The sequence below is a fragment of the Ambystoma mexicanum genome, chromosome 1p (assembly GCF_040938575.1).
Source record: "Ambystoma mexicanum isolate Mex_15411 chromosome 1p, UKY_AmexF1_1, whole genome shotgun sequence".
Taxonomy (NCBI): domain Eukaryota; kingdom Metazoa; phylum Chordata; class Amphibia; order Caudata; family Ambystomatidae; genus Ambystoma; species Ambystoma mexicanum.
The window spans coordinates 615,946,583-615,974,303 of record NC_090921.1 but is presented as its reverse complement, the minus strand read 5'-3'; positions in this window follow the sequence as shown (position 1 = coordinate 615,974,303).

Here is a 27,721-nt window from a genome sequence, read left to right as displayed (position 1 = left end):
TGGTATCATTAGTGAAGACAGACACAAGTGATGCACAGTTCAAGGGTTTTTATTGAACAACACGAGGGTCGGAATACTGCCTATCTAGCCCTATATCTAAGGATGGGAGCAAGCTCGACCAACAAATAATAAATGACGCAGTCCAAGTAGTGTCTGCCAAATCAAAATGGCCTACACTAACAAAACCTATTTCCTGCCCTTACGCTATAACAAATATGTGTGGGAAAATGGTGTATGCAAAGGAAAATAGTGTTCATAAGTAATGTGTCAGGATGACTGAAGAGTGAGGTTCCCTTCCCCACGTTTTCAGCACAGGACAAGGTGGCACACTCAAGCTTTGAACACACTCTGGCTTCTCTGGCACAAGGATGCAGGTCAGGACACAAGCCAGGGCCTTCTGCGATAAAGTATCCTTTTCTCTTCAAAAGTCTCTTGTTCGTAGAATTCCTTAGACACACAAAAACAAAGTTCCTTTCTCTTCAGGAGTTTCACATTCATAGGTTTATAGGTTTGCAATTTATAATGGGCCTCCCTCAGCCGTGCTCAGACCCCTTCAAATGCAAGTTCGCATTAGGCCTCCCTCAGTCGGGTTCGGACCTCTTAGGGTATCACAAGTTCACATTCGTCTCCTTCAGTCGGACCAGACCTCTCAGGTTATAACAAGTTCACATAGGTCTCCCTCAATCGGGCTTAGACCTCTGAAGGTATCAAAAGTTCACATAGGTCTCCCTCTGGCAGGCTCAAACCTCTCAAGTTATCTAATGTTCACATAGGTCTCCCACTGTGGGATCAGACCTCTCAAGGTATCAAAAGTTCACATAGGTCTCCCTCTATCGGGATCAGACCTCTTTTTAACAAAAGTACTTGATTCAACACAGATCTCCCTCAGGTGGACTCAGACCTCACAATCATAACACTTGCAGGGGTTCCCTTCCCCAAGCTTTAATCACATTGGTTAGGGGTTACATTCCCATAACTTATTTCATGTTCCAGGTCTCCTTCAGCCGGGCTCGGACCTTTACCTGAGGTCAAAGACTTTTGAATGTGCAAGGCTTTCCCATAAATCTCTGCAGGACCACTTCGACTTTCACTTCAGCTCACACTGCTGTATTATTTGCCCCAGTGTCTCTTGGTCTTGGTAGTTCAGCACCATAAGCACAAATGATCATATATATTTTTATCTTAAAGTAATCACCTTTTAACTTCTCCTTTCGTTGTTGTTAATCTTGACCATTGTGCATTTCAAAGTTCATTCACTTTGCTGCTTTACAACAAGATATCACATATTTCCTGAGACTTTCGAGTGGGCTACTTCCTTTCGTCGGACCACTCTACTACTCTGTATCACTGGCTTCACAGTTATTGGTGACTTAAAGTTCTCCACAGGTCTGCCTTCCTTCGTGTCTCATCCACACATGTGGAGCCTTCTATTGTGAGATATACTGTTGCAACTTCAATCTTTCCTTAACACACACTAGCCTTTCATGCCGCTCGCCAACTCACTGGCTGTGTTTATTCCTTTCTTTGGTTTGTGGTTTTAATTCACGAGTGAAGGTTAATACCACAAGCTTGGCCTCGCCTCTCCAACTCTGTTGTTCACCCGTGAGGGTCTCTGGCGTCCTTGAAACATAATGCAGTCTTCTTGTCAAGGATGTGGCCTTCTCTGTATATTTTTCTTGGCTCTTCGGAGGAAACAACCTCCTGCAGGGTTCACCTGGGTTTCTCTAACCTTTGCTCTCGTCCCTCTGTCGGTCGCTCTTCTCCAGTAGGTCCGTCTTCGGCCCGGAAGTTCGGCTCCTTCTCGTGTTCTGCCTTGCTCCTTTTTATCCCAAAAAATGTCTTTATACTTTAAGGTCTATAATGCATCAGTTTCTATTTCGCTCCCACTTCACCAGCTCCCCAAAACTGCATTCTGCAGTTTCTGGGAGTTGTGGGTTTTCAAATGGGGCTTTTCTTGGGTCAGGGTCATCCCATCTGCCCCTCAAAGGCCTGGTTTTCAATGCTACACCCAGGGGATGAGCCTTGGCTTGGGTCCTGCCAGATAGCTCCAGCTGCCCCTGTTGTGGCTGCCTGGAAGCACAGCTCTCTTGCCACACTACAGCCTCTACGGCACTCAGAGGGCCAGTGACTTGGCAGCCTGTCCTACTTCTCAAGGTCGCTTCCCAGGGTTCCTTCAGCTTCTCTGTGGCTCCTCTGGACAGCACGATACTCTCAGCCACCCCAGCTTGCTAAGAGTGTGCTGCCTTTTATACTGACTGGGAAGTTGAACAGATTTCAGGTGGGAATGATTGTAAAGGGAGGCCTGACCTTGCCTGGCCTCATTGGCGGGACAAAATGGAGACTGCCAATAGGAACTCATGGTACATTGGTTTCTATGGGTAATCTTCATGGCTCTGGTTTGCCTCTTCCTCATCCCAGTGGTTTGAGGAAAAAGCAGTGTGGAGGGATTATGGGAGTTGTCGTTTTTCAGAGGGCTCATGGAAAAACCATGTGTGTTTTTGTCAGGTTGAAGTGGGTAAGTGTATGTGGGTGACTAAATGTAGTGTTGTGGACAAATGGGTTTTTGGCAATAATACCCCATAATGACAGAGGGGATGTCGGGTAAGGATGTACTGGAACAGGGGGAATACCGTGTCTCGCCTGGGGGCGTTCCTCCTACAGTCTCCAAGTGTCCCCTTCCAAGGTGATCCTCCCTCGCTTGTCCGCCCCCAGGGTTGGGATCCCACAGCAATGGCCCTCCCCTGGCCACCTGAATCAGGGATCCCTGGGATAGCATGGGAGAAACCCCTGAGGTTTCCCACACACTTCAAACACAGACTACCTTCCCACATGGCAATGATCTACATACTAACATTTGCAAAACCAATCTCAGATCTTCAGCTGTATGACATCCCTACCCCAACACCCTCGCCAGTAGTGATCCCAATCTTTCATTTGGCTGTTACTCTCTGGATGAAACACATAGCCAAGTATCACTGCCATAAACCATTAGAATCTTACCGGCACACATGATTTGGGTAGTTACGGACTACATGCATTAACACCTCAGCATCTACCTTTTCCTGTATCCCACTAACACCTTAAGATCCACCATCCCTTTTCCTTCAGACCCACATGCAATGAGGCCATCAATGTGGCAGAGGAGTGCTATAGAGGACCACTTTACATTACGTTACATTTCTGTGGTATTGCACCCCTGGCAGGAGAGTGCCAGGTCGCAGCTGAAAATATGTGTCACATGAGCCAGCAGAGGGAAGGAAAGCACTCAGGCCACACCAAAGCTGATCCATAGTGCTCAGGCAGGAGCCAAGGAAGGAACCAGGGTTGTATAGGTGGAATCTTCAATGGCGGGAGGGAGCTGGGGCTGCACCGAAGCTCCTCTGCTTGGTGTAGGCAGAAAAGGTAAACGAGCCAAGGCTGTGCAAGTTGAATCCTACGGAGAAGAGGGGACCCGGGCTACATCAGACCTGGTCTGTGGCATGCAGGCAGGAATTGGGGTTGTACATGTTGCACAATGCATTTGGGGAAACTGTGGCCTAGGTTTAGGTCTAAAATATGCTACGGTAGACCAGTTCTGATTGACTTCAGCTGTACTTGAACCCTTTAAGTGCTAAGGGCTAGTATGTTCATTCTGAATGCTCATAAGGAACCATGAAGGCTCCACCCACTTGCGCAGTTAAGTAAAGGAACATTTATGAGAAGACAATGGAAAAAGGGAGGCAGAGAGAGGACCAAACTACATCTCTGCTTCAGAGTTGTGACAGTTTAGTTTAAGAGCATTGTGGAGCAGTCTGTGGGACTTATGATAACTACAATACATGCGGTGCTGTTCCACAGGAGAACTAAGAGTAATAAATCACTTCATCATGTGGTTTTTCTTAGTTTAAAGTGAAATATATCTTTGGGAAGGAGGAATGGCCCGTGTGGATCGCTTGCCAAGTCCAGACATGCCAGTGAAATTCTTAGTCATTATATTTGCATTACAGTTAACCAATGGAACCATCTGGGTGCGATTACAGGCAGAAGGCCCACAGCCAGAAAGGGTTCCTTCCAAAGTTAGTTTATGGCACTTAATTATAAGTAGTATTTGACATGTTTTGCGGCACAGCAGTAAAGAACACGCCAAAAACCAAAATCCACAGCCCGCAAGCGTCATTAGCAACACATCCGGTTGTCGTTGTCATGATCCAGTGAGCTGGCATGAAGTTGAATTAAAGAGCCTTCTGAGGCAGAGCAGAATCAAAGCCTCCACTTGAGTCGCTGGGTTTCTCTTTCAGTTGTATCTCGGTAGACGCAGCTACTTTGGACGAAAGATTTCATAGGCTTCTCACGTGTGGTGAGCTTAATATTGGGCAGAGTCATAGCCAGGATTGTCTAGCAAGTGGAAACTGCAGCTAATGTAGTAGAGCCCACCCAAGGGGAGCCCACAGAGGAAAGGGTGATTTGTTCTGGACCCAGCTGAATGGGCAGGTGTTTTCGAGCAAAGGTAGTTCGGGAGTTTCACACCTGAGAGCATTTTCTAAATAATCGGTTAAAATGGTGCATTTTACAGCACACTTTCTGTGACAAATTAAGCAAAAAGACACATTGTTTAGAATTGCTTTTGTAGGGTAAGACATTTTCATAATGCCTTTGCCCCCTATATGCAGAACTCTGTAAGTGTAAAAAAACAGGTTCAGACTGTGCCCATACATGACAATGCTGGTGCACATATGCATGCCAGTATTCTCACATAAGAGCATACTCATGTTTACCTTCACTATAATGCCAGTAATAATGCTATAATAAAGCATGTTCATGCTGGCTCTGCCAATATGTTCCAGTATTCCCACATAAGAACATACCACTATTGGCTTTGCCTGAATGCCAGTAAAGAAAAGCCATGTCACAGTACACAAACATGTCCTTGCTGGCTACACAAATTCCCCCCATTCCATAAAAGAACACTCATTATGTTGTATATGCCCCCTTATGCCAGTAAACAATGTCATATGTGAGAAACCAAAGGGTGTCTCACCTGCTAGTCCATGGGGATCGCTCTCTCTCAGGCGGCCAGGGCACGGCTATCGCCTTTGGTTGCAGACCCTGGGGGTTGACCAGTGCGAGAGGATCACCTGGGTGAGGGGTCTTCGGGGAGTGGGGATGAGATGACCAATGGTGAGATGCAGTATTCCCCCCTTTCCCATCCACCTAACCCATCCTATTTTATAGGATTCTCTGCTGTCCTAACTCCCCCCCTTTTCACACAAACACTGGGCCGAGGAAGAGGGTGACTAAAACTAAAGAGGCTAACCGATACATATTGCAAGGTGCATACATCTGATACCAATTAGCTCTCCTCACACGGATAAAAGGCGAAACATAGAGACACACTCTGAGCAAGGTGGAACATGAGCAGGCACAGACGTTCCGGGGCAAAGGCAAACCTACTGGAGCAGAGTAACGGACTGATAGATGAGAGCAGAGGGTGGAGAACCCCAGGAGGTCACTGCAGAAGGTTGTTGCCTCCAAACGGCCACGAAAGACACGTGGAGAAGGCCAAATCACAAACAAGAAGGCTGCATTGTGTATCAAGGATGCCAACGAGCCTCCTGGGTGAAAGACAGAGTTGGGGAGGCGAGGCCAAGCCTGTGGTATTAACCTTAACTTGTGAATTGAAAAACTGTAAAGACAAGAAAGAAACGAACACAGCCGATGAGTTGGCAAGAGACATTAAGGAAAGATTGAAGTTGCAACATTATATTGCACAATTGAAGGCAGCATGCATGTGGATAAGACACAAAGAAAGTAAGAGATGTGAATGAACTTAAAAATAACGATAGCTGTTAGGTATAGCTGAGTAATGGTGTGGTCTGGCAAAAGGAAGTAGCCCACTCAAAGTCTCGGTGAAAGGTGAAATGTTTGTAACGATAAAGTGAATGAACTGTAAAAGCGAAGTGGCCCAAAATTAAACCGAAGGAAAGGGAACAGTAAAAAGGTGAGCTTTGAACTTTGGTGCTTCTGACATTGAACTACCCAGACCAAGAAGCACTGGGGCAAATACCACAAGAGTGTGAGCTGAATGGAAGGTCGAAGTGGTTCTGCGGAGGTCTGTAAGTTAAAGCCACGCACATTTGAAAGTCTTCGACATCAGAAAACGGTCTGAGCCCTACTGAGGGTGACCAGAAGTGTAATAAGTTAGGGGAAGTGAACCCCCGAAAGGATGTGAATTAAGATTGGGGGCAGGGAACCCCTGCAAGTGTTTTGAACTTTTTGCCTTGAAAGGTGTGAGCCCGACTGAGGGAGACTGACATGAACCTTTGCTTTGAAAGGTCTGAGCCCGACTGAGGTAGACCAACGTGAAATTTTGCCTTAAGAGGTCTGAGTCTGGCAGAGTGGGACCGGCGGGAACTTTTTGTTGAACTGTGTTTTGAAAGCTGGAGAGAAAGACTTTAACTTGGAAAGCCAGGCAGGTCTTGATCCATGTTTTGAACTGTCTTTGTGTTAAGAACCTGACCCAGAATGTGTCAGCCTGCCTACGGCGACCGCCTTACTCTGTGCTGCCTAACGTGGGGAGGAGAGCTGACTCAACCACATTTATTCTTTATTTTTAAACACTGACTTTCCCTTGCATTCATATTCTCCTTTTCACATTTTTTGTACAAGAGATAGGGCAGACATTGGGTTTTGTTAGTATAGGCCATTTTGATTTTACAGATTCAACTAGGACTGTATTATTTATTATTTGATGATCGAGACTGCTCCCATCCTAGCAATAGGGCAAAGTTGGAGTTTTTCAAAACCCCGAAAATTGAATAAAGGTTTTACAAATTGTACCTGTTGTGTCAGTGTCATACTTGTGATACCATGCCTCCCTTGCACATGTCACAGTAAGAAAACATAGTCGTGGGGGCTGCACAAATGTCCCCCATATAAGAAAACACACCATTTTGCCTTTGTCCTTGACACCAGTAAAATAAATGCCATTCCACAGTAAGGAAAGATGCCCTCCCCTGCCCCATGTAAGAACAATCATCATTTTGCAGTGCACCCTGATACCAGTAAAAACGGAAAATGCATGACACAGTAATGACACATGCCCTGCCCTCCCACCATGTAAGAACACTCATCATGTTGCCTCTGACCTTGAAACCGGTGGAAACTTCCATGCTACGGTAAGGAAGCAGGGCCTCCCCTATGTAAGAACACTTATCATGTTGCCTTTGACCTTGACAACAATAATAAATGCCATCCCACAGTAAGGAAGCATGCCCGCCTTCTCTATGTAAAAGCACTCATCATGTTGCATTTGACCTTAATACCAGTAAAAACAAAAGCCATGACACAGTAATGAAACATGCCCTCCCACCCGCCATGCCACAGTAGGAGCACTCATCATGTTGCATTTGACCCCGACACCAGTAATAGAAATGCCATGCCACAGATAGGAAATATGCCCTCCTCTCCCCCATGTAAGAACACTTAGCATGTTGCCTTTGCCTTTAAAGTGGGTATACAATTCCATGCCACAGTAGTACCCTCCTCCTGCCCCAACCCCTCCTTCACATATTAACACTCAAGTTGGCTTTGCTTTAACCAAAAAAAGAGCAGTAAATCATTTCCTTCCCCGGTCAAAAATGTTTCATGCCCAAATGCCCTCCTGGGCTCCAGCCTTGCATAGTACCACACACACACAATCATACACACATGCATTCATACACATTCACCCACCAGTCATACGCCCATACAGCACCTGTGTCATTCACAAGAGCACCCAGAGCATACTCTTGGCATTCACACGTGCACTTGCACCCAAGTGCCCAATTCACATTGCATTAATTCATATGTGTGCACTTACAGACACCCCCTTGCATACATGAATGCATACGTGCACTTAGACACCACATTGCATACATGCACGCATGGATACATTCATTCATAAATACTTACAATCCTCACACACACACTAACACATTTCTTTTTTTTCCTTACCTGTTTCCCACCAGACTCGGCACGACACCGCCTCCTTGGCTGCTCCCTGCTCCAATAGCCTCCGGCTCCCCCTCAGGGACAGACAGGAACCAGGAAGCAGAGAGAGCTTCCTGGTTCCTACATGCACGATTGAGCCAGAGAGCAATCCCTGCTGCTCAGCCTGTGCAGTGACATCTGTACATGCTCACACAGTGCTGCTGAGTGGGCATTTACAGATTTTGGGTGGGCCTTGCTCGCTCAGGCCCTACCCTGTCTACGCCTGCAGTTCGAATTCGGTTTGTGTTCATATTGTCAGTGATGGCCACCTTCTTATATGTTGGCAGATGTGAACTACGCCATACCCACACAGATGTGGTTCTGAAATCCCAAAACATCATATGCAGGGCCTGAGTATATGACAGGACAGTCATGTAGCCTATAGAGTGGTAGATATGTGCATGCAACCTTGATGTAGTAGTTATGGGTGATGAATACACAGGGTTCACTCACTGAGTTTACAGCCCTACTCAGCTGCAATCCCATCAGCCTCCCTGAACCATTCCTTCTCGCCAGGATGGACATTAATTGTTTTTTATTCTTTTTCTGCCAGGGGGGGTTGTCTGTCATAGGTTCGTATAAAGCACATTTGGACATGCTAAAGTACAAAAGGACAAGAAATATCATACATACTGCCTTGATTTCAACGTGGTAATGCATGCCAATGAGTGCTGTTCCAGGCCAAATTGAGTTGATGCCTATAGAGTGAGCAAGCCCGGTACTTACCAAATTGGATATTTCCAAATTCCGTGGATCCCAAGTTTTGCAGAAGAATTTGTTCAATAAAGCTTTGCACCCACCATTGGGTGCACGTGATGGTCAGTCCTGCTGCGAGCACCCTAGACTATGTTCATGGGCAGCTTTCTATCAGGGCGACTGTGTGCCATGAATCGGCCAAAGTTGTAAAGTGACATAGGACAGGGCTTTCATGATAACTGCACACAACCCCGAGTAAACTACAAATAACCACTATTCCTCCTCCTCTTCCTCCCTCTTTTATATCATTTCCTCCGTCTCAGTTACCTATTTCTCCTACAGCTCTGACAGCTCATAACTTGAGACTCTATTTAGATTCAGATTTCCATTTCAATCATCACATCTCTTTATCCCGTAATCCTCACGCGCCTGTCGCTTTCATTTACATAACATTCGAAAATCGCCCTTTCCTGACTTTTGAGACCACTAAACTCTTGCTATCTTCTTTAATTTTCTCTCGTTTTTTCTACTCTTCCTCTGCCCTCTTTGGGCTCCCTCTGGACCATTTAGCTCTCCTGAAATCTGTTTTTGATACCTCTATTTGCATACTCTTCCTCATAGCTCCCAATGACTCTATATCTTCTTCTTTTGCTAATCTGTGATGGCTTTCTTTCCATCATCATCTACAATTGAATTTCTTATGTCTAGTCTGTAAATCTCTCTATGGTCTTGCGCCTTAATATCTTACTTCTCTCGCTGCATTTTATACCCTCTCTCACTTGCTTCGTTCTTCTTCACATTTTTTTTCTTGCTGTCCCTCGCCCTCCCTATGGTCAATCTCACTTTCGATCATTCTGCTTGCTTGCTCCTCTACACTGGAATGCTCTTCCTCTCTCCCTAGGCGCTACTTCGCTCTGTTCTACATTTTGAGACTCCCTAAAGTCTCACCTACTTCATTTTGGTTAGCAATGTCAATGTAAATGCAGATGTTCTCTGTGTTTCCTTATTTTTATTTTCATTTTATTGTACCGTTCTGGTTTTATGTTCAGCACTTTGGTATACAACCCAAATAAATACAAATACAGCTAAAAAGGAATTGAAATTGATATGGGACTTTTGGGAACATTCACTATCTTCCTGGAACAATGGAGTGCAAAGTGCAAACTGCTGTTTGAAACTCAGTTGAATTATTATGAGTGTTATTATTTAAAACATTTGATAATGTGCAAACCTTGTTCAGATGTGCTGAGAAAGCACTGTACAATCCATAAGGGAGAAGACAAACAATACAATAGAATCGAGACCAATCATCAAAATGAAGCAGGCTTTAAAGCAATGCCCCAACTGCTTCTATACAGCGTTTACTGTTAAGGTAGCAAGATAGATTCACAACCCATCTCAGCAGCCGCTGGCACGGCTGCTTCTATACAGAGTTTAATGTTTCTGATAGCGAGAGAGATTCACAACCCTTCTCATCAGCCACTGACCCAGCTGCTTCTTTACAGAGTTTACTGTTTCAGGTAGTGTGAGAGATTCACAACCCTTCTCAGCAGCCACTGGACCAGCTGCTTCTATACAGAATGTACTGTCTCTGATGGCGAGAGAGATTCCCAACCCATCTCAAAAGCCACTGACCTGGCTGCTTCTATATAGAGCTTATACTGACCCGGCTCCTTCTATATATTTTTTTGTTTCTGATAGCGAAAGAGCTTCACAACCCTTCTCAGCAGTCACTGACCTGGCTGCTTCTATACAGAATTTACAGTTTCAGGTAGTGTGAGAGATTCCTAACCCTTCTGAGCAGCCACTGACTCAACTGCTTTATACAGAGTTTACTGTTTCTGATAGCAAGAGGGATTCCCAACCCATCTCACCAGCCACTGACCTGGCTGCTTCTATACAGAGCTTACTGTTTAAGATTGGGAGGGAGATGCACAGCCCTTCTCAGCAGCCACTGACCCGGCTGCTTCTATACAGAGTTTACTGTTTCTGATAGCGAGAGACATTCACAACCCTTCTCAGCAGTCACTGACCTGGCTGCTTCTATACAGAGTTTACTGTTTCAGGTAGTGTGAGATTCACAACCCTTCTGAGCAGCCACTGAACCAACAGCTTTACACAGATCTTACTGTTTAAGATTGGCAGAGATATTCACAACCCTTCTTAGCAGTCACTGACCTGGCTGCTTCTATACAGAGTTTACTGTTTCAGGTAGTGTGAGAGATTCCCAACCCTTCTCAGCAGCCACTGAACCAGCTTCTTTATACAGAGTTTACTGTTTCTGATAGTGAGAGAGATTCACAACCCTTCTCATCAGCCACTGACCCAGCTGCTTCTTTACAGAGTTGACTGTTTCAGGTAGTGTGAGAGATTCACAACCCTTCTCAGCAGCCACTGGACCAGCTGCTTCTATACAGAATGTACTGTCTCTGATGGCGAGAGAGATTCCCAACCCCTTCCAAAAGCCACTGACCTGGCTGCTTCTATATAGAGCTTATACTGACCCGGCTCCTTCTATATATTTTTTTGTTTCTGATAGCGAAAGAGCTTCACAACCCTTCTCAGCAGTCACTGACCTGGCTGCTTCTATACAGAATTTACAGTTCAGGTAGTGTGAGAGATTCCCAACCCTTCTGAGCAGCCACTGACTCAACTGCTTTATACAGAGTTTACTGTTTCTGATAGCAAGAGAGATTCCCAACCCATATCAACAGCCACTGACCTGGCTGCTTCTATACAGAGCTTACTGTTTAAGATTGGGAGGGAGATGCACAGCCCTTCTCAGCAGCCAATGACCCGGCTGCTTCTATACAGAGTTTACTGTTTCTGATAGCGAGAGAGATTCACAACCCTTCTCAGCAGTCACTGACCTGGCTGCTTCTATACAGAGTTTACTGTTTCAGGTAGTGTGAGATTCACAACCCTTCTGAGCAGCCACTGAACCAACAGCTTTACACAGATCTTACTGTTTAAGATTGGCAGAGATATTCACATCCCTTCTTAGCAGTCACTGACCTGGCTGCTTCTATACAGAGTTTACTGTTTCAGGTAGTGTGAGAGATTCCCAACCCTTCTCAGCAGCCACTGAACCAGCTTCTTTATACAGAGTTTACTGTTTCTGATAGTGAGAGAGATTCACAACCGTTCTCAACAGCCACTGACCTGGCTGCCTCTATACAGAGCTTACTCTTTAAGATTGGGAGAGAAATTCACAATCCTTCTCAGCAGTGAGAGGGAGAGCAGTCTAGGCTGCAGGGGCATGTTCATGTCGCCCAGTGGCATTAAATAACGGATTCTGTGACCTTGGATGGCAAAGTTTGGCACCCCTCCTCCCCATACACCATTGGTCTGTTACAATCCACAGCAGCCTAACATGACTCTGACTCGCAAAGAAAGTAAGGGTCCATATCTTATTAGATCTTTTCCTCAGTTTGATTCTGTACGAATGCTTCCCCTATGATCTGGTGAACTTCTTGATCACCAGTGTCGTCATACAAAACAAGTTTTAATAGCAACCTGCATAGCACCCACACATGTTACTTATATAGTGGTTATAGAAATGGCTCTTGACTGTTTGTGGCACTTACATTTGGACACTGTAGAAAGGTGTAATATGCAATTATTCATTATTAGAAAACTACACACTAAGGGGGTCATTCAGAGTTGGGCAGATTTTTTAATACAGCTGATGAAGGTGGCTGGCTCTGCCAGTGTTATTTCTGAAAACCCCCCCTACTCGAAGTTTACCACCAGTAGTATTCCTAGAATACTTCCAGTGCTATTTCAGAAATACCACCTCCGGTGGCAGTAATGTAAAAAGGTTTTTTAAAACTTTTTTCAGCATCAATGTGAAGGGAGAAAGACTATGTACACTAGTGGCTCACATCAATACTACTGATTTATTTTCATATACGAAGGGGTCAATTCTGGCTCTTGTATGCATTATATGGGTATAGTGGTGAGAGGAGACAATCAACGATGATCACATTTTTACCCACTCTGTATGGCTCGTTGTAAAAACTATTTTCACACTTTTGAAGGAAAGCACCTGTGCTTCGGTTCTGTACAGTAAAAAGAAAGATTTAAAACATCTGTGGCCCGTTTGGATTTTTTAGCTCCACCTTCTTTGAATGACCCCCTAAGCTTGTGATTGTTTTTCATTGTGTTGTCCAGAACACTCATCTTCTTGTGACCAACAAAAGACACACATGCCAATCAACACCAGATTGAGATATATAGATACAAAATCACGTGAACACAGATGCATCCTTCAACCTATACTTTACACTGTCACAAAAACACTCAAACACATTACCTCAATCACAGTACTGAAACAAACACACACATGCCACCTTTTTTAAAACACACATAAATATAATTGGTCACTCTTGCTCCCTCTGCATTACCAGGTCCAAACGTATTCCCCTTCCAGTTCTCTTTCTCTGCTTGAGTGGAAATATATATAGCCAACTTTCCTAGAAAGTGCAGCTTGGGAGCACAAAAAAGCCATGCCTCCTCTCTGACTTTCACTCTTTCCATGTTGAAATGCAGACTCCATTAGCCACAATTATCAGCAAAACCCCAACCGGCTTCTTGCCATGTCTGGCAGCGGCTGACTGGCAAATCAAGGTGGTCTATTGTCTAACTGTAATCCAGGGCAACAGAGGGAGGTGGAATGGGCTTTGTGTGATGGGCAATTAAAGGGCGTTAGTAGAAAGGAATTGGTGACTGAGCAATGTGGGCAAGGTAAGGTGGTGTGTACAAGGAAAGAGAAGGAGGCTGAGTTAATAGTTAATGGATGGAGCAAAAGGGGAAAGCAGTTCTGAAAGCTAATTGTAAGAAACAGGGGGGCATTCAGAATGTGGTGCAAGGGAAGGACACATGAGGAGGATGGATAAGTAAAATAGGTAAAATGTGATGGGGGTACACATCTGGAACGGTAGGTCTGCAGGTTGGCTTGCTGTTGCGGACATCTATGTCTGACATGAATGCCACTGCACCCGATTGTGGTACTGGTTTGACCCCCTTTCTTGGTTCTGACAAAGTGAGGCATGCTTCAATTACTACGTCTAATATTTTTTCAAGTTGCTTTATCATGTGACTTGGTGCTTTGAAATAACACAAAAGTGTACACGCCAAGATTGTAATTAAAGTACGTTTTCATTATAAATATAATTTTAGTCGGGTTTTCAGATGTATTTGCCTCAGGATACAGACGACTGATAGGCTTCCCCTTGTAGATAAATTGGTCCTTTGAAAAACCTATTTATTGAACAGTATACTAGTTAAGCACTTGAATAACAACTTTACAGAAAAACAAGTTACTATCCCGTGCTAACAATCTTTCGATTAGCTTTATTCAGAATTTATTTTTCGGCAGATGGTGCTGGGCGCCGATGTGGTCAACTCAATGTCCCTCGAGGGCTTCCGTCTCTAGGTCGACGTCATCACTGGTAGTTATAGCATGTGCAGCACCCATTAGCTTCAGTTCTGTTTTTATGCTGCCTTCTTCTTACAGAATTATTGGCATTAGTGTGTCCAAGCCTGAATAAGAGCGTAAAGTGAGATGCATAGAAATTATAATTCGGGGTAGGTTGGGAGGGGCGATGGGGAATGTGTCGGAGTAACATCCAATTGAAAGAACGTTACCAGGGGTAAGTAACTTGTTCTTGGAATGGATTATGTCCTCCCACATATTCCTCATCTTTAGATAGACTACCAAAGCAGTGTTCGTTTCAGCAGCAGTGTTCGGGAGTATGAATTTTGTACATGCTCTTATGCATTGTTATGGACAACATGTAAGGCTGCTTTTTCAAAACCTCCTTCCTGACCTGAGGATGAATCCAGACAGTCCTATTTTGTAAAAGTGTGAATGAAAGACCACGTGGCTGCCGCACAAATATCATGTATTGGCACCCCTCTTTGTAAAGCAGAAGATGTTGCCATGCCCCTTGTGGAATGGGCCCTATGGCCTTCTGGAGGATATTTCTCAGCCAGTCTGTAGCATTCCATGTTGCCCAATATGATCCATCTAGACCAAGTTTGTTTTGTGACTGCTAGTCCCAACTTACGACCCGTGTACCCAACAAAAGGTTGTTCACCTTGACGTAACTTAGCCACCCTAGAGATATAAAAACTAAGTGCACGTCTTGGATCAAGTCTATGTAGCCTTTCTTCATCCTTGCCAGGATGTGGAGGCAGAGAGAATGATGGTAACACAATTTTCTGGGATATATGAAAGTCTGATACAATTTTCGGAGGAAAAGTTGGCTTGAAGTTAAGAACTACCCTGTCCTTAAAGAAGGTAGTAATTGGAGGCTTACTAGATAAGGCCTGTAGTTCGCTCACCCTGCAGGCTGATGTTAATGCAACTAATAGGCTAGTTTTAGAGGTCAACAATCTTAAATGACACGATTGGAGTGGCTCAAAAGGAGCACACATAAGGAATTTTAGTACAAGATTGAGGTCCCAAATTGGAACTTGAAATAAAGATGGAGGGAACACGTTAGTGAGTCCCTTTAGAAATGTTATGACTAACGGCTGCTTGAAGTATGATACCTATTCCGATGTGCGCTTGAAGATGGAAAGCCAGCCAAGTACCCTTTAATGGTTCTAATCAGGAGCCCCAGATTTGCAAATGTAACAAGAAAAACAATACCATAGGTGTATTGCACTGAAAAGGGTCCTCATTCTTATCCCAGCAACAGCTACAGAAAGTATTCCAAACAGCAGTGGTACAAGGATTTCGTTGCTGGCCTTCTGGCTGACAGCAAAATCTCCATTACGTCATCCTGGAGGTCCTAATCCTTATATCTCAACCTCTTAGAAACCATGCGTGAAGGTTGAGTGTCTTGATCTCTGGATGGTGAACCGAGCCCTCCTCTCACAGGAGAAGGTCCTCTCTTTGTGAGAGACATACTGGAGGGCAGATCGACATGTCTGGAAGGTCCTGGTACCATGTCCTCCTGGCCCAATACAGAGCAATTAGGATCATGGATTGCCTGAACTTTCTCAACCTTCTGATCACATAAGGAATGACGGAGAAAGGAGGAAACGCATACAGGAGTGTAAACTCCCAGTCCACTATGACCACATCCCCTAGAGCTCCTCTTGGGGGAAATTTCCTGGAGCAGCACAGTTCGCACTTCCGGTTGGCACTGGTCACGAATAGACCTACTTGAGGGGTTCCCCAAGGGGTGAAGATCTCTTGAAGGATTTCCTGAGATAGTTCCCACACGTGAGATTCTGTGCTCTACCTGCTCAGAGCGTCCACCACTATCTTCTCCTCTCTGGATAGGTGAACTGCCGATATGGAGATTCCTTCTTGAATTAACCAGAACCAGGGCTGCATTTCCTCTCTGCACAGTGGTAGGGACCCTACACCTCCTCTCTTGTTGTGGTAGCCAGTGTTGTCTGTCAATATCAGGACATTATTTCCCCGTACAGAGGGCAGAAAGGCCTTCAGTACTAGTCTGACTGCCCTCAGCTCCAAATGATTGATGTGTAGTTTGGACTCCGATGGAGACCAGCAACCGCTGACTGTCAGATCGTTGGTGTGGGCTCCCCACCATGTGAGTGAGGCATCCGTAACTACAATTATCTTTGGCCATGGTTGCCAAAATGTTTCTCCCTTCAGAATATTGTCCTCGCAGGCCCACCACAGAAGATCCCGTGCGACTCTGCTTGGAACATGAAGTAGGTCTGACATCTTGCCTGAGAATTGAGATCAGTGCACCAATGCAGGGTGCCATGAGGCCTAGCAACCTCAAAAAGTTAAAGGTGGAAGACGTTGGGCACTCTGGAATTTGGTGACCATCTGCAGAATGTGTGAGCCCTCACCTTGGTTGGCGAGGCGTTCCCCAAGGAATCATCCAGTACTGTAGCAACGAAGTGGAGTCTTTGAGATGGTATCATGTGTAATTGAGGAAGAAACCCAGTTTGGGGAGAGAATGACATGTTATGCGAGATGTTCCAAGATTTGTTCTGGAGAATGAGCCCTTATCAGCCAATCGTCCAGGTAGGGGTAGACATGAATCCCCCCTCTCTTGAGACTCATTGCAACCACTGCCATCAACTTGGTGAAAACCCTCGGGCGGCGGTCAGCCCGAATGGCAGAACTTGAAACTGATAATGCTGGGCGCTTTGTAACAGTATTTTCTTATTGTATAAGCGCCTAACAAACAAACAATAAATACATAAATAAATAAATAATGAGAGCCACCAACAGCGAACCTCGGGTACTTCCTGTGCTTTTGATGGATTGGCACATGAAAGTAAGTATCCTGAAAGTCCAATGACACCATCCATTCCTGGAGCTGGAGTGCCCGAAGGATATGAGAATGAGTAACCATCTTCAACTTGTCCCTCCAAAGGAACTTGTTCAAGCATCTCAAGTCCTCCAAGATGGGTTTCAATCATGCATCCTTTTTGGGGATTAGGAAATAAGGAGAGTACCACTCCTTGTTCCTCTCCGTTACAGGTACTGGTTCTAAAGCATCTTTCTCTAGCAGGCTCAACATTTCCTGCACTAGGTACAGATCCAGAACTTTGAACGAGTGGCTTCCCGGTGGATGGTCCTGAGGCCCTCTTTCAAAAGAGGAGGCAGTAACCCTGGGCAACTGTTTCCAAAGCCCACGCATCTGAACTAATACCTCCCCATTCTTTCAGATGCTGGGAGAGTCTGCCTCCCACCGGGGTCTTGAGGGTTAAGGCCTCAGAGAGGGTTTGAGGCAGCTGAAGCAGTGGCTGATAGTAAGGTAGCCATTGCTTGTGCAGACTTGGCACCCCTCCCTCTTCCACCACGTGGGAAACTTCTTTTGGCCCTTTGACTAGCCAGTCCTCTCGCTCTTCCAACTGAGGAGCCATGGTTCTGCTAATACTGTCAGCAGAGTACAGCCCTTATTGCAGAGACTCACACGTGGGGCCTCATTACAAGTGTGCCGGGCCGGTAACAACGCTGCCGGTAAGCCTACCTGCACCGTTGTTACCGGAACAGCCCCCGCCAAAAGACTTTCACGGAAGCACCAGCACCGTTATTAACGGTGCCTGTGTTTCCGTGGTCCCCATTCCCATTGAGTCCTATCGGACTCAAATGGGAATGGGGATTAACAGTTACCAGCGTCTGATTTCCCGGAACGCCGGGGTTGTAATCCCCCAGTGTTTCTGGCAAGCCAGACGCTGGTAAATATTGCAAGTCCGGAAGCAACCTGCCGGTTTTACCAGCACGGTTACCGCCGGACTTGTAATGAGGCCCTGCCTCCTTTCCGTCTCTTACAATATTCAGGAAGCCGTCCCTCTCTTCCCCTTCGGGAATATGCTCAGCTGCCATGGCTATACAGTCCCACAGGGAGAACGTAAATTTAGCTAAGGCGCAAGTGGCATTTGCAGATTTAAGAGCCATGCTCCCGGCAGAAAACATTTTCTTAGCCCAAGCATCAAAACTCTTATCATCCCTGTCTGGCGGTATGGTTGGCTAAGTTGCCTGTTTAGAAGTAGATGTTGCTGCCTGAACTACCAGGCTCTCTGGTGTAGGATGCTTTGATAAATAGTCAGGATCATTACTCAAAGGCCTGTACTTTCTGGTGAGGTTCTTATTCACAGCTGAACTTGTTTCAGGTGCCTCCCAATTAGCCTTTTTTTAAAAAATGTTTTATTTGTTACACTTCCAGACCCTTAGGTATAACGGCAAGGTTACAGACAGTTTTTGGAAGTAGCCATACAAGGTTGCAGTACATAGAAATTATTAACAACAGGATATTATACTTTATACAACATATGCATTGATTATATACAAGTTTCACAGTGGGCTAGATCTGGCAAGTATAAGATCGGTGAGTTGTATTAGTATTGGTTGAATAACCATGTTTAAAGTTGTTTTTTGAAACCAGGGCGAGAGGACTCTTTTTTGATATGGAGGGGGGGGAGTTCCAGTGTTTAGGTGCTAGAACAAGGAAGCTGCTACCTCCCGCTCTTGTGGATTTGAATTGAGGTGGCGCTAGTGTGAGATTGTCGTTGGATCTGAGTAATCTTATGGATTTTTTTATATGTAGGGTTTTATTGAGGTAGGTTGGGGCTTTATTAGTGAGACATTTATGGGCGATGCATGGTGTTTTAAAGATGATTCTGGCTTTGATAGGAAGCCAATGGGCATCCTTCCTGATCTTAGAAATGTGGTCAGACTTGTTTATCCATAGCACTGCCCTGAGGACTTTATTCTGCAGGAGTTGCATTTTGTAGATGTTGGAGTTGGAGGTGCCTACTAGTAGTACGTTGCAATAGTCCAACTTGAACAATACCAGAGCTCTGGCCAGGGTCAGGCAGTTGGTGGGGGTTAGGAATTGTTGACTTAAGGCGATCAATTTAAAAGTGGATGCGTGGATGAGGATAGTGTATTAATATGTTTGGTATAATGAGGTTGGCGTCGAGGTGAACACCTAGTGTCTTCACTTGCTTAAGTACTGGAATAGGTGTGCCATCAATATTGATAGTCGAGTAGTCAGGGTGAAGGGTGGCTATTTTGGGTGGGGACCCCACGATGAGGATTTCAGTCTTCTCATCGTTGAGGCTGAGACTGTTTAGTGCCATCCAGTTTTGGATGATGACATATATTTTGTTAATGGTCACCGTGTCCTGGTCATAGTTGCCTGAGATGGGTGTGAGTATCTGGGTGTCATCTGCAAAGTTAGTGTAGATGACACCCATATCGTCTAAAGCTGAGAAGAGGAGTTTTGTGTAGGCGTTATATAGTGTGAGAGAGAGGCTGGATCCTTGGGGTACTCCAATGGGTACTGGGATAGGATTGGCAGCTTCTTTGCCTATGGAGACTCTAGATGTGTGATCGGCTAGAAAGGATTTCACCCACAACCTGGCATCATTGGAGAAGTTGGCCAGTGAAGTGCACAGTTTGTCGTGGTCTACGAGGTCAAATGCTGCTGAGAGGTCTAGCAGTAGGAGTAGGCAGAGTTTCCCTGAATCTCTGATGGTGTCCATTTGGATTCTGAGATCTAAGAGGGCTGTTTCTGTACTGTGGCTGGGCCTAAATCCTGATTGTCTGGTTCCAAGAAGCTGGTATTGTTCCAGATGTCCTTCAATTTGGTTATATGCTATTTTGTCAATGAGTTTGAGTAGGAAAGGGACTGTGGTTATTGGGCGGTAGTTAGTTGGAATTGTGCGGTCCAAATTGTTTTTTTTTAGGAGCGGGGTAACAAAGGGCTTCTTTAATGCTGCCTGGGACTATGTTCGCATTAAAAGAAGAGTTAACTAAGTTAGTGATGGTGGGGGTAAAAGCAGTCGCACAAGCTTTGACTATTTTAGCTGGGACACTATCCCCTTTGCAGTTGGAGGCTTTTGGTTTAGTGATTGTATCAAGCACTAGTTCTTGGGTGACAGGAGCGAATTGGAATAGTGGTTTGGGTTTGTCATTGGGGGTGAGAAGGGGGTTGGGGTTGAGTTTTTTTTATCAGCTAGTAGCAGTCTTTTGGTTGTAATTTTATTTTTATAGTAAGGTGATTTTGGAAGCAAGAGCGTCTTGTATAGTGGTGCACCATTATTTACTGGAGTTGAAGGGGGTCTCAGTAGGTGTGGGATTTTCGAATACTGAGGATAGAGAATAACTCTTTGGAGTCTGATGCTGCGTTGCAGATGCGCGTATTGTAGGAGTCTGCTTTATGGGAGAAGATGGCTGTTTTATTAGGTTTATTGCCGTCTTTGAATGCTTTAGCCGAGTCAGGGCTGGGATGTTTGTTATAGGTGTGTTCTAATGCACGTTTAGTTCTTCTTAGAGTAGCAAGTTCTTCATTGAACCAGGAATGGTTTTTTTTATTAGTATGACGCGTTTTGGTTGTGATAGGAGCAACTTCGTCAATGGTACAGGTGAGGCAGTTGTGGTAGTATTCTGCAATGGCACTGGGGTCGTTGCTATCGATAGAATTAGTTGCTAATACTTTATTGAGGGTAGGGGTGAAGTTATCTGCAGTAAGCTTCCAAGTGTTTCTACCTACATTGTTGACCGGTTCTTTAGTTTTGGGAGGACGGGGGTCATCGCTCATAATGGTGAATTCTATACAGAAGTGATCTGTCCAGTTAAGTGGGGTAATAGAGCCTATGGTGATTTTGGTGTTAAGTTCAAGAGTTCTGCCTTTTATGTGTGTGGGGGCGTTAATCAGCTGGTTGAAATTCATATCTTTCAGTGCTGAGTGTAGGGCTGTAGCTTTGTCATGATGCCTACCCCCGGAGCACCAGGCCAGGCCCAGCACCCCCGGGAGCAGGCATCACGCCCCCGGGTAAAAGCCCAGTGGCCCTTTATAGGGGCTTTTTGGACTCTGTCCTGGCACCGTTGGCGCCAGGCTCATGTTGGACATCAGTCCTGGCGCCATAGGGGCCAGGCTCATAAAGGGAAGTGTTTGGTGCACTTACCTGAAGCAGACCATGCGGCACACTCACCTGATGCAGACCATGCTGCATGAAGAACCAAGCCAAATGAGGCTTAGGAGGGACTATTTTTCTGAAGGAACTATTTTGTTACTTGGGTGGGGCTGTGGAAGAATACTCACCTGGAACTTCTTCCAAGGCTATTTAAGCCACATCCAGACAGCCACACGTGCTTCGCGTTGTTCTGCATCCCAGCAGCTGAACGCTCACCGTGTCTGCTCCTGCACCTGGACTCCAGCCACGCCCGCCTCGAACCTGGAACACCTGTAAGGGAATAAGAGAAGAGAAAGGTGAAAATCAAGAACTATTTCAACCTTCTTACCTGCATCCGGAATCTTCACGCCAGCATTCCTGAAGGAAGACTTCCATTTAAAAGCACTGCGTTGCTCGCTGCAGCGCCGCGCTTCACTCACCTGTTCCCGAGACGCCGCCCGGCTCCATCGCGGCTCTCAGTGCCGGTCGCCACACCTCTGCACCGCACCTAAGGAGAGAAGAAGAGACAAAAGGTGAGCAAGGGAACACAAGAGGAAAGCCGGATTTTCAGCCATATTACTTACCGGCTATTCTTGGTGAGCCATTACACATCTCGGGTCGGCGCCACATCTCTGGCAGGTACCGCACCCCGGCCCCTATGGGGAAAGGACAAAAGACATTACTGGGGAATTATAAAGACATTTAGAGGGGTCGCCCTCATCACTGACTCACCTGATTTTACCCCGGCAATTTAACCCTTCAACGCATCGCCTTTGTTCTGCACCTGAAATAAAGGACAGAAAAAGACAACATAAAAGGAGGCTCACACTTGAACTTTTGCATCTTCATACTTACGGCGTATCGCTCAGTAAAGTCAAGTGGATTTGCCAGCGCCATTCTGAAAACCAGTGAAGTAACTGGATGAACGTGCGCCCCTGCACCAGAAACAGGATGGAGAGTTCATCCTTCCAAACCATAAGGTGAGCTTAAACCGGGGGTTTTAGAGGAAGTCAGAGGAGAACGAAGAGGGAAAGGGGGGAGCAAGCACATTATTCAGCAGACAGTTAATCCCCTTTCTCATCGGCAGAAGGATATTCCTACGGGCCAGACAAGCAAGATTTGGGGGTCCTGTTCAATCGGTGGTCCGAATTCTGCGCATCACGCTTGAAGAGGCCACAGCAACCCAGACCAGACCAGTTCCTCCGTGGGAGCCAGGTGAGCGTTACAGAACGCGAAGCCATCCTACAAATTCCCACCCAGGCGCTATGGAAACTTCCGAGACTGACCAGTTGGCCCAACTACTGGGGGAATTACGGGCCGAAGTACACGCCGCTCGTCAAGAGACTAATGCTCTCAGGAGGGAAGTGATTGTAACAAAGGAAAGAGCTGATGACCTGGCTAGACAGCTTTTGCAAGGTCAAGCTGGACAAACTCCTTTACCCGGTTTCGGAGGGAACCCCGCTCCTGTGCTTTCCAGTAACCCGGTGCAGATTAATCTACCTGGAAACATGCCGCTGGCCCCACCCGAACGCTTTGCTGGGGACCCTAAACGATTCGCCGTATTCATGAATCAGTGTCGTTTGCATTTCCTGTGCAGACCTGGGGCCTTCCCTAATGACCAGACCAAGGTAGCCTTTGTATTGTCATATCTCAGCGGCAGTGCTGCCGATTGGTCAGTTCCACTGGTAACTCAAGATGACCCGATTCTTCGTGATTTTCAAAGATTTCAAGCAAGCATGGAAAGGTTATTTGCTCGTCACTCCCAGGGGCAGGCTCTAGATGACGAATTTCTATCTCTGCGACAGGGCAATCAAGACCTTCTTTCCTACATTGCAACCTTTAATAGACTAATTGTGGAAACTGGGTGGCCAGAGGATAAAAGAATCACGTTATTTTATCGAGGTCTACGCAGAGAACTTAAAGATGTCCTGGCCCAAGTTGTAAATCCGCCCCAAGAGTGCTCTGAATATATAGACTTAGTGGTCCAATTGAATCACAGACTGCAAAACAGAAAAGCAGATCGGTCCAAGTTTAAGACCCGGGTGTTAGTCAAGACCCACGCTAACCTCAAGGGGGCTGAAGCCTCAGAGCCAATGCAAATCGGAGGAGTTAAAGGACCTTTAACGCAAAAGGAACGTGAAAGAAGACTGTTAGGAAAGATTTCGTAATTGTAGGTAATTTTCCTTCCATGTGGCAACCCCTAAACTTTTTGCTGTTGTTTTTCACCTTGTTCTTGACTTTGCCAGAGAAGTGCAGCCTTCTGCCGCACTCCTCTGGGCTTTCGCTCCTTTCTTATGGGGAAACTGACATGCCCTTAAGACAGTCAGTACCGGGGAACGCTGTTTCCCGTAGTTTCTTTTATCATGTTGCGGCTTTCGTGCAACATGACACAAGAGGGCACTGTAAGCTAAGTTACAGCTCTCTTGGGTCTCTAGCCTTCTACAGGCCCTAGATACTCGTTTAGGATTGTATCTGATCGGTGCAAGTGATTCAGGAACGGGAATGGTGGCAGCGATCGTTTCTTGTGTTTTGAGATCCTTTTGGCGTTCTAAGCGTGTTTCTTGCGCTTAACCCAAAATGGTGGCCTGGCTCCCAAAATGGCCAGACCACGAGGCTCCTTTGTCCTGTCCGCTGACCGTCTTGCTCCCTTCACCTTCCCCAGGTCGAGCCGACCCGGGGCCTTCCTTATTTGGGCATGTACTTTCCCGCGAAACACGGATGCTTTCGCGGGCTTCTACATGTCTTGTGTGTGCCTCCAGGATGTGGGCTGGGATGTCTGGTCCCAATACACATCCTGGGTGCCAGAGAGTCTAGGGTGGTGTGAATGCCTGGGACCACCGTGGTCCGTGATTGGTCCACGAATGGTGTGAGTGTTGATGAGCGGATCTCCGTTTTGGCGCGAAGGGAACCGTGGATAAGAGGGGGCTGGAAACACCACGACCATGTCGATCTCCTGAGTTCTCATGAACGAAGGAATACAGGAGCCAAGTATCCTGCAACCAAGAGGCTGGACCGAGGAATCGCTGGTGACCCGCTGAAGGACTTCTCCTCTGCACTGCTGTCGCCTTGTGAAACCCTTTACACCTTTGATCGAACCAGAAGGCCTGTACTGGTACTTCGACCCTTGAAATAGCGGGAACAGCTACTCTCTGCATCTTCACCATCTCCTGCCAGTAAGCCTTCGGAAGCGTCTCTGGGCCATCCAGTTGACTGACCAGCTTACACGGGAGTCTTGCTCTGTAACCGCCGCCAGGTTGTGTAGTATTTCGAGTCCTTGTCACTCTCACACGCTTCGTACACTTGGCGTTCCCAGGTCTGAAGTGAGTAGTGTACATTTGGCTCAGATACACACGGTCGCTCCGTTGCCCTGCTGTGGTAACAAACTGTGCGGGTTTATTCGATTTGGACGTCTTTTTACTCAACACGACGACGAGGCGTTCCCTGCTCTTCTGAACCTGCCAGCTGCTGAAACTGAGGTGGAGAAGCCTGGGTCTGCTTGCATCGGGGACCGGTGAGTAGCATAGCTAGGATCTGGTCGCCCTCCTGCAGGAGCCCATTGCTTTTCCCCGCTGTGTCAAACACCACCCTTTTCCGTACTCGCGCTCTGCTTCTGCCCACTGTGGAGGCTGCGCTTCAGTCGCGGAACTTGTTCTTCTTTTGTGCACTAAACTGAACTGCCTGATTTTCCTCGAAGAGCTTCTCCTTTTGCCCGTTGGCACCAGCGCGTGCAGGTACTTTTGAGCACAAGGCTCCACTCTTCGCAGGGCTCGGACTTCCATCTAGTTAGGTGCCTCTGAAGGCGAACTGGGTCTAAGCATTATTGCGCACTGCCTGTTTTCCCTCCCTTTTAGGTGGACTACACATTTCGTGCATATAACGCTTGAGACTTGTTGTATGTGTATATATATTGTGTTGATATGGTATGTGTTGGTTTACTATCGTTATATTGTGATTTTCTCGCTACGGTCATTGTTTTAAAGGCCTTGGAATAAATGTGTATATATTTTTAATATAACAACTGTTTGGAGTCGTTTGTAAGTGATCTTGCTTTGTGTGCTCATTGCGGGCTTTCAGTCACCCTCACCCCTCTTGAGACCTAGTCTTGACCGCCGCGATCGCTACCTTGATTGGTCTGGCTCGTCCAGAGGTTACCCTGTTCCAAGTAATTAGGTTGGCCTTCTGAACTTCTGCACCACCAGGACAGAGTTCAGAAATCCGTCTTAACAAATTGGTGTACAGCGGTGGGATACGACTGAAGGTATCCAGTGTTGCGCACAAACTAAGGCATTTCAGGTTATTCCAACCAGGACACGTAGTGAATTGTTGTAGTATAACTTTAAAAAGGCCATAGTCCTATCTAACAGTATGGAAACAAATACCTTGTTAACTTTAAATGCTTCCAAATCAGAAACATTGAAAAAGATGTGTGCGGAGAGAGGTGTTTCCTCTCAAGGCACGAAATTGGAAATGATCCAAAGAATCGTGGCGTGGCAAGAAGCGCAGCTTGACGCTATAACTTCTGAGGACAGTGCAGAAGGAGGTGGGGCTACTCTCACTGGTAGAACCGACGGTTCTGCCGCTGCACTGATCCATCGCGACCACGAGGACAGGGAGGACGAGATGTCTAATGTTTCCTCTGCCAGTGCTGATGGGGAGGCTATGCTTGAATTCAAGAAGCAAGAGCTGCGGTTTAGGCAGCAGGAGCTTGAATTCAGCATAGCCAAACTAAAAATCGAACAGGCAGAAAAACAAAAAGACAGGGATCATCAGTTGGAACTGGCCAAGCTTCAGTTTGCAAATGGGTCCAAGGGTCCTGGACATGGGTCTGGGGCCTCCTCTCATCCACGGTTTCCGAAAGATCTGCTCAGTATGTATGAGGAAAGGAATGACATTATGGACTGGCTGAATGCGTTTGAGTATGCATGCGAAGTTCAACAAGTTGACAATGCTGATAAGATTGCCTGGTTACTCAGCAGACTGCCCCATTCTGGCTGTAGTGCCATTATGGAAATGTCGAAGGCTGAGCGAGCTGATTTCGCAATGTTAAAGCAAACTCTCATTTTAAAGTTTGGGAAGACTCCGGCCCAATATTTGAAACGTTTCAGAGAGTATAAGAAAAAGGAAGGTGGTACTTGGGTATCTTATGTCACTGAATCCTTGAAAAACTTAACTGGCTGGGTCGAAGGTTATAAGGTTTCTACCTTCGAAGGCATGATAAATCTTGTCATGCTGGAACACATTTTTGCATCTTCTTCCCCGGAGCTTAAGCAGCATTTGGCCGATTCGAAGGAGATAGATCCTAAGAAGCTGGCCATTGCAGCAGACTTATGGGTGTCACATCGAGTGTCCCATAAGGACAAAACTCATCCTGGTAAGCAGGAGGAAGGGAAAAAGTCCAAAGATATGGAGGGTGGAGAATCTGATAAATCTTCTTCTCATAAGGGCCACAAAAAGAAAAATAAGGGTAAGACACAAGAGAACTCACAGGGTAGTGGAGGTCAGCCTCCGAAACAGAACTCTGGTTACAATAAGCCTCCCTGTGTAAACAGACCCAATGGATCTTGTTTTGCTTGTGGAGCAACTGACCACGTGAAGGGGGATCGCCGGTGTAAGGTTAGACCTTTGGGGGTCCACTCCGCTAATCTGGCCTTCTCCTCCTACGAGGAAGAAGAGATTACAGGAGCATCCTTCTCCTCAGACTCATTTCCCAGCGGGATAGAGGCTGAGGTAGTTTTAGTGTCCCTGGGTTCCTGGGAGCCTAAAGTCGCAGAGGCTTATGCTAGGATTCCGGATAATACCAAGCACTACTTTAAAGACAGTGGGCCTCATTACACGGTAGGCGCTAAAAAATGTGATTTACCGTCATGGCGCTATTAGCGTGTCCGCCATCGTAGGAGACCGCTAATAGCGTTCCATTACGAGTTAGCGGACACGCGCATAGGGCCATGACGGTAAATGACCCCACCGCCATGGCGGAAAAGCACCTTACCGGCTCCGACCAAAGTGCTGATAGCACCTCCGCCCTCATGCTGCACGCTATTAGCGGCCACCGCTGTTAGCGGTCACTGCTATTAGCGGTCACTGCTATTTGCAGTCACCGTAAAACACTGGAACCGGAAATAGCGTCATCGCACCGGAACGAGAAAGAGCCCGGCGGCCATCTTTAAAAACACAATCCATTGCCATCCCCTGCACTCAGGACCTGCAGCAACTGGCAAAACCACATCCCAGAAGAACAAACAATGCCCAAGGCCCTAAAGAAAGCCGATGCGCGCCAGCGCAAAGAACGCTTCTCAAACGAGGAATTGAAAATGCTGGCAGACACCCTGGCTGCAAATGCAGACGTAGTGTTCGCTAGCGACATGCGGCGCCCGGCACTCCTGAGAAAAAAGGAAATCTGGGCTGAGGTGGCGCAGAAAGTCAGTGCGGTGGGCTCCACCCCCCGCACCGTAAAGGACGTGCGCAAGCGGTGGGATGATCTGCGCCTCCGTGTACGCAGCATTTTATCGGCCAACAGGAATCTGGCCATGGGCACAGGAGGCGGAGGTGGATCCCCGATGAAGATGCAGGAGTGGCAGGAGACATGTGCCAGCACCATTGGCATAGAATCCATCGA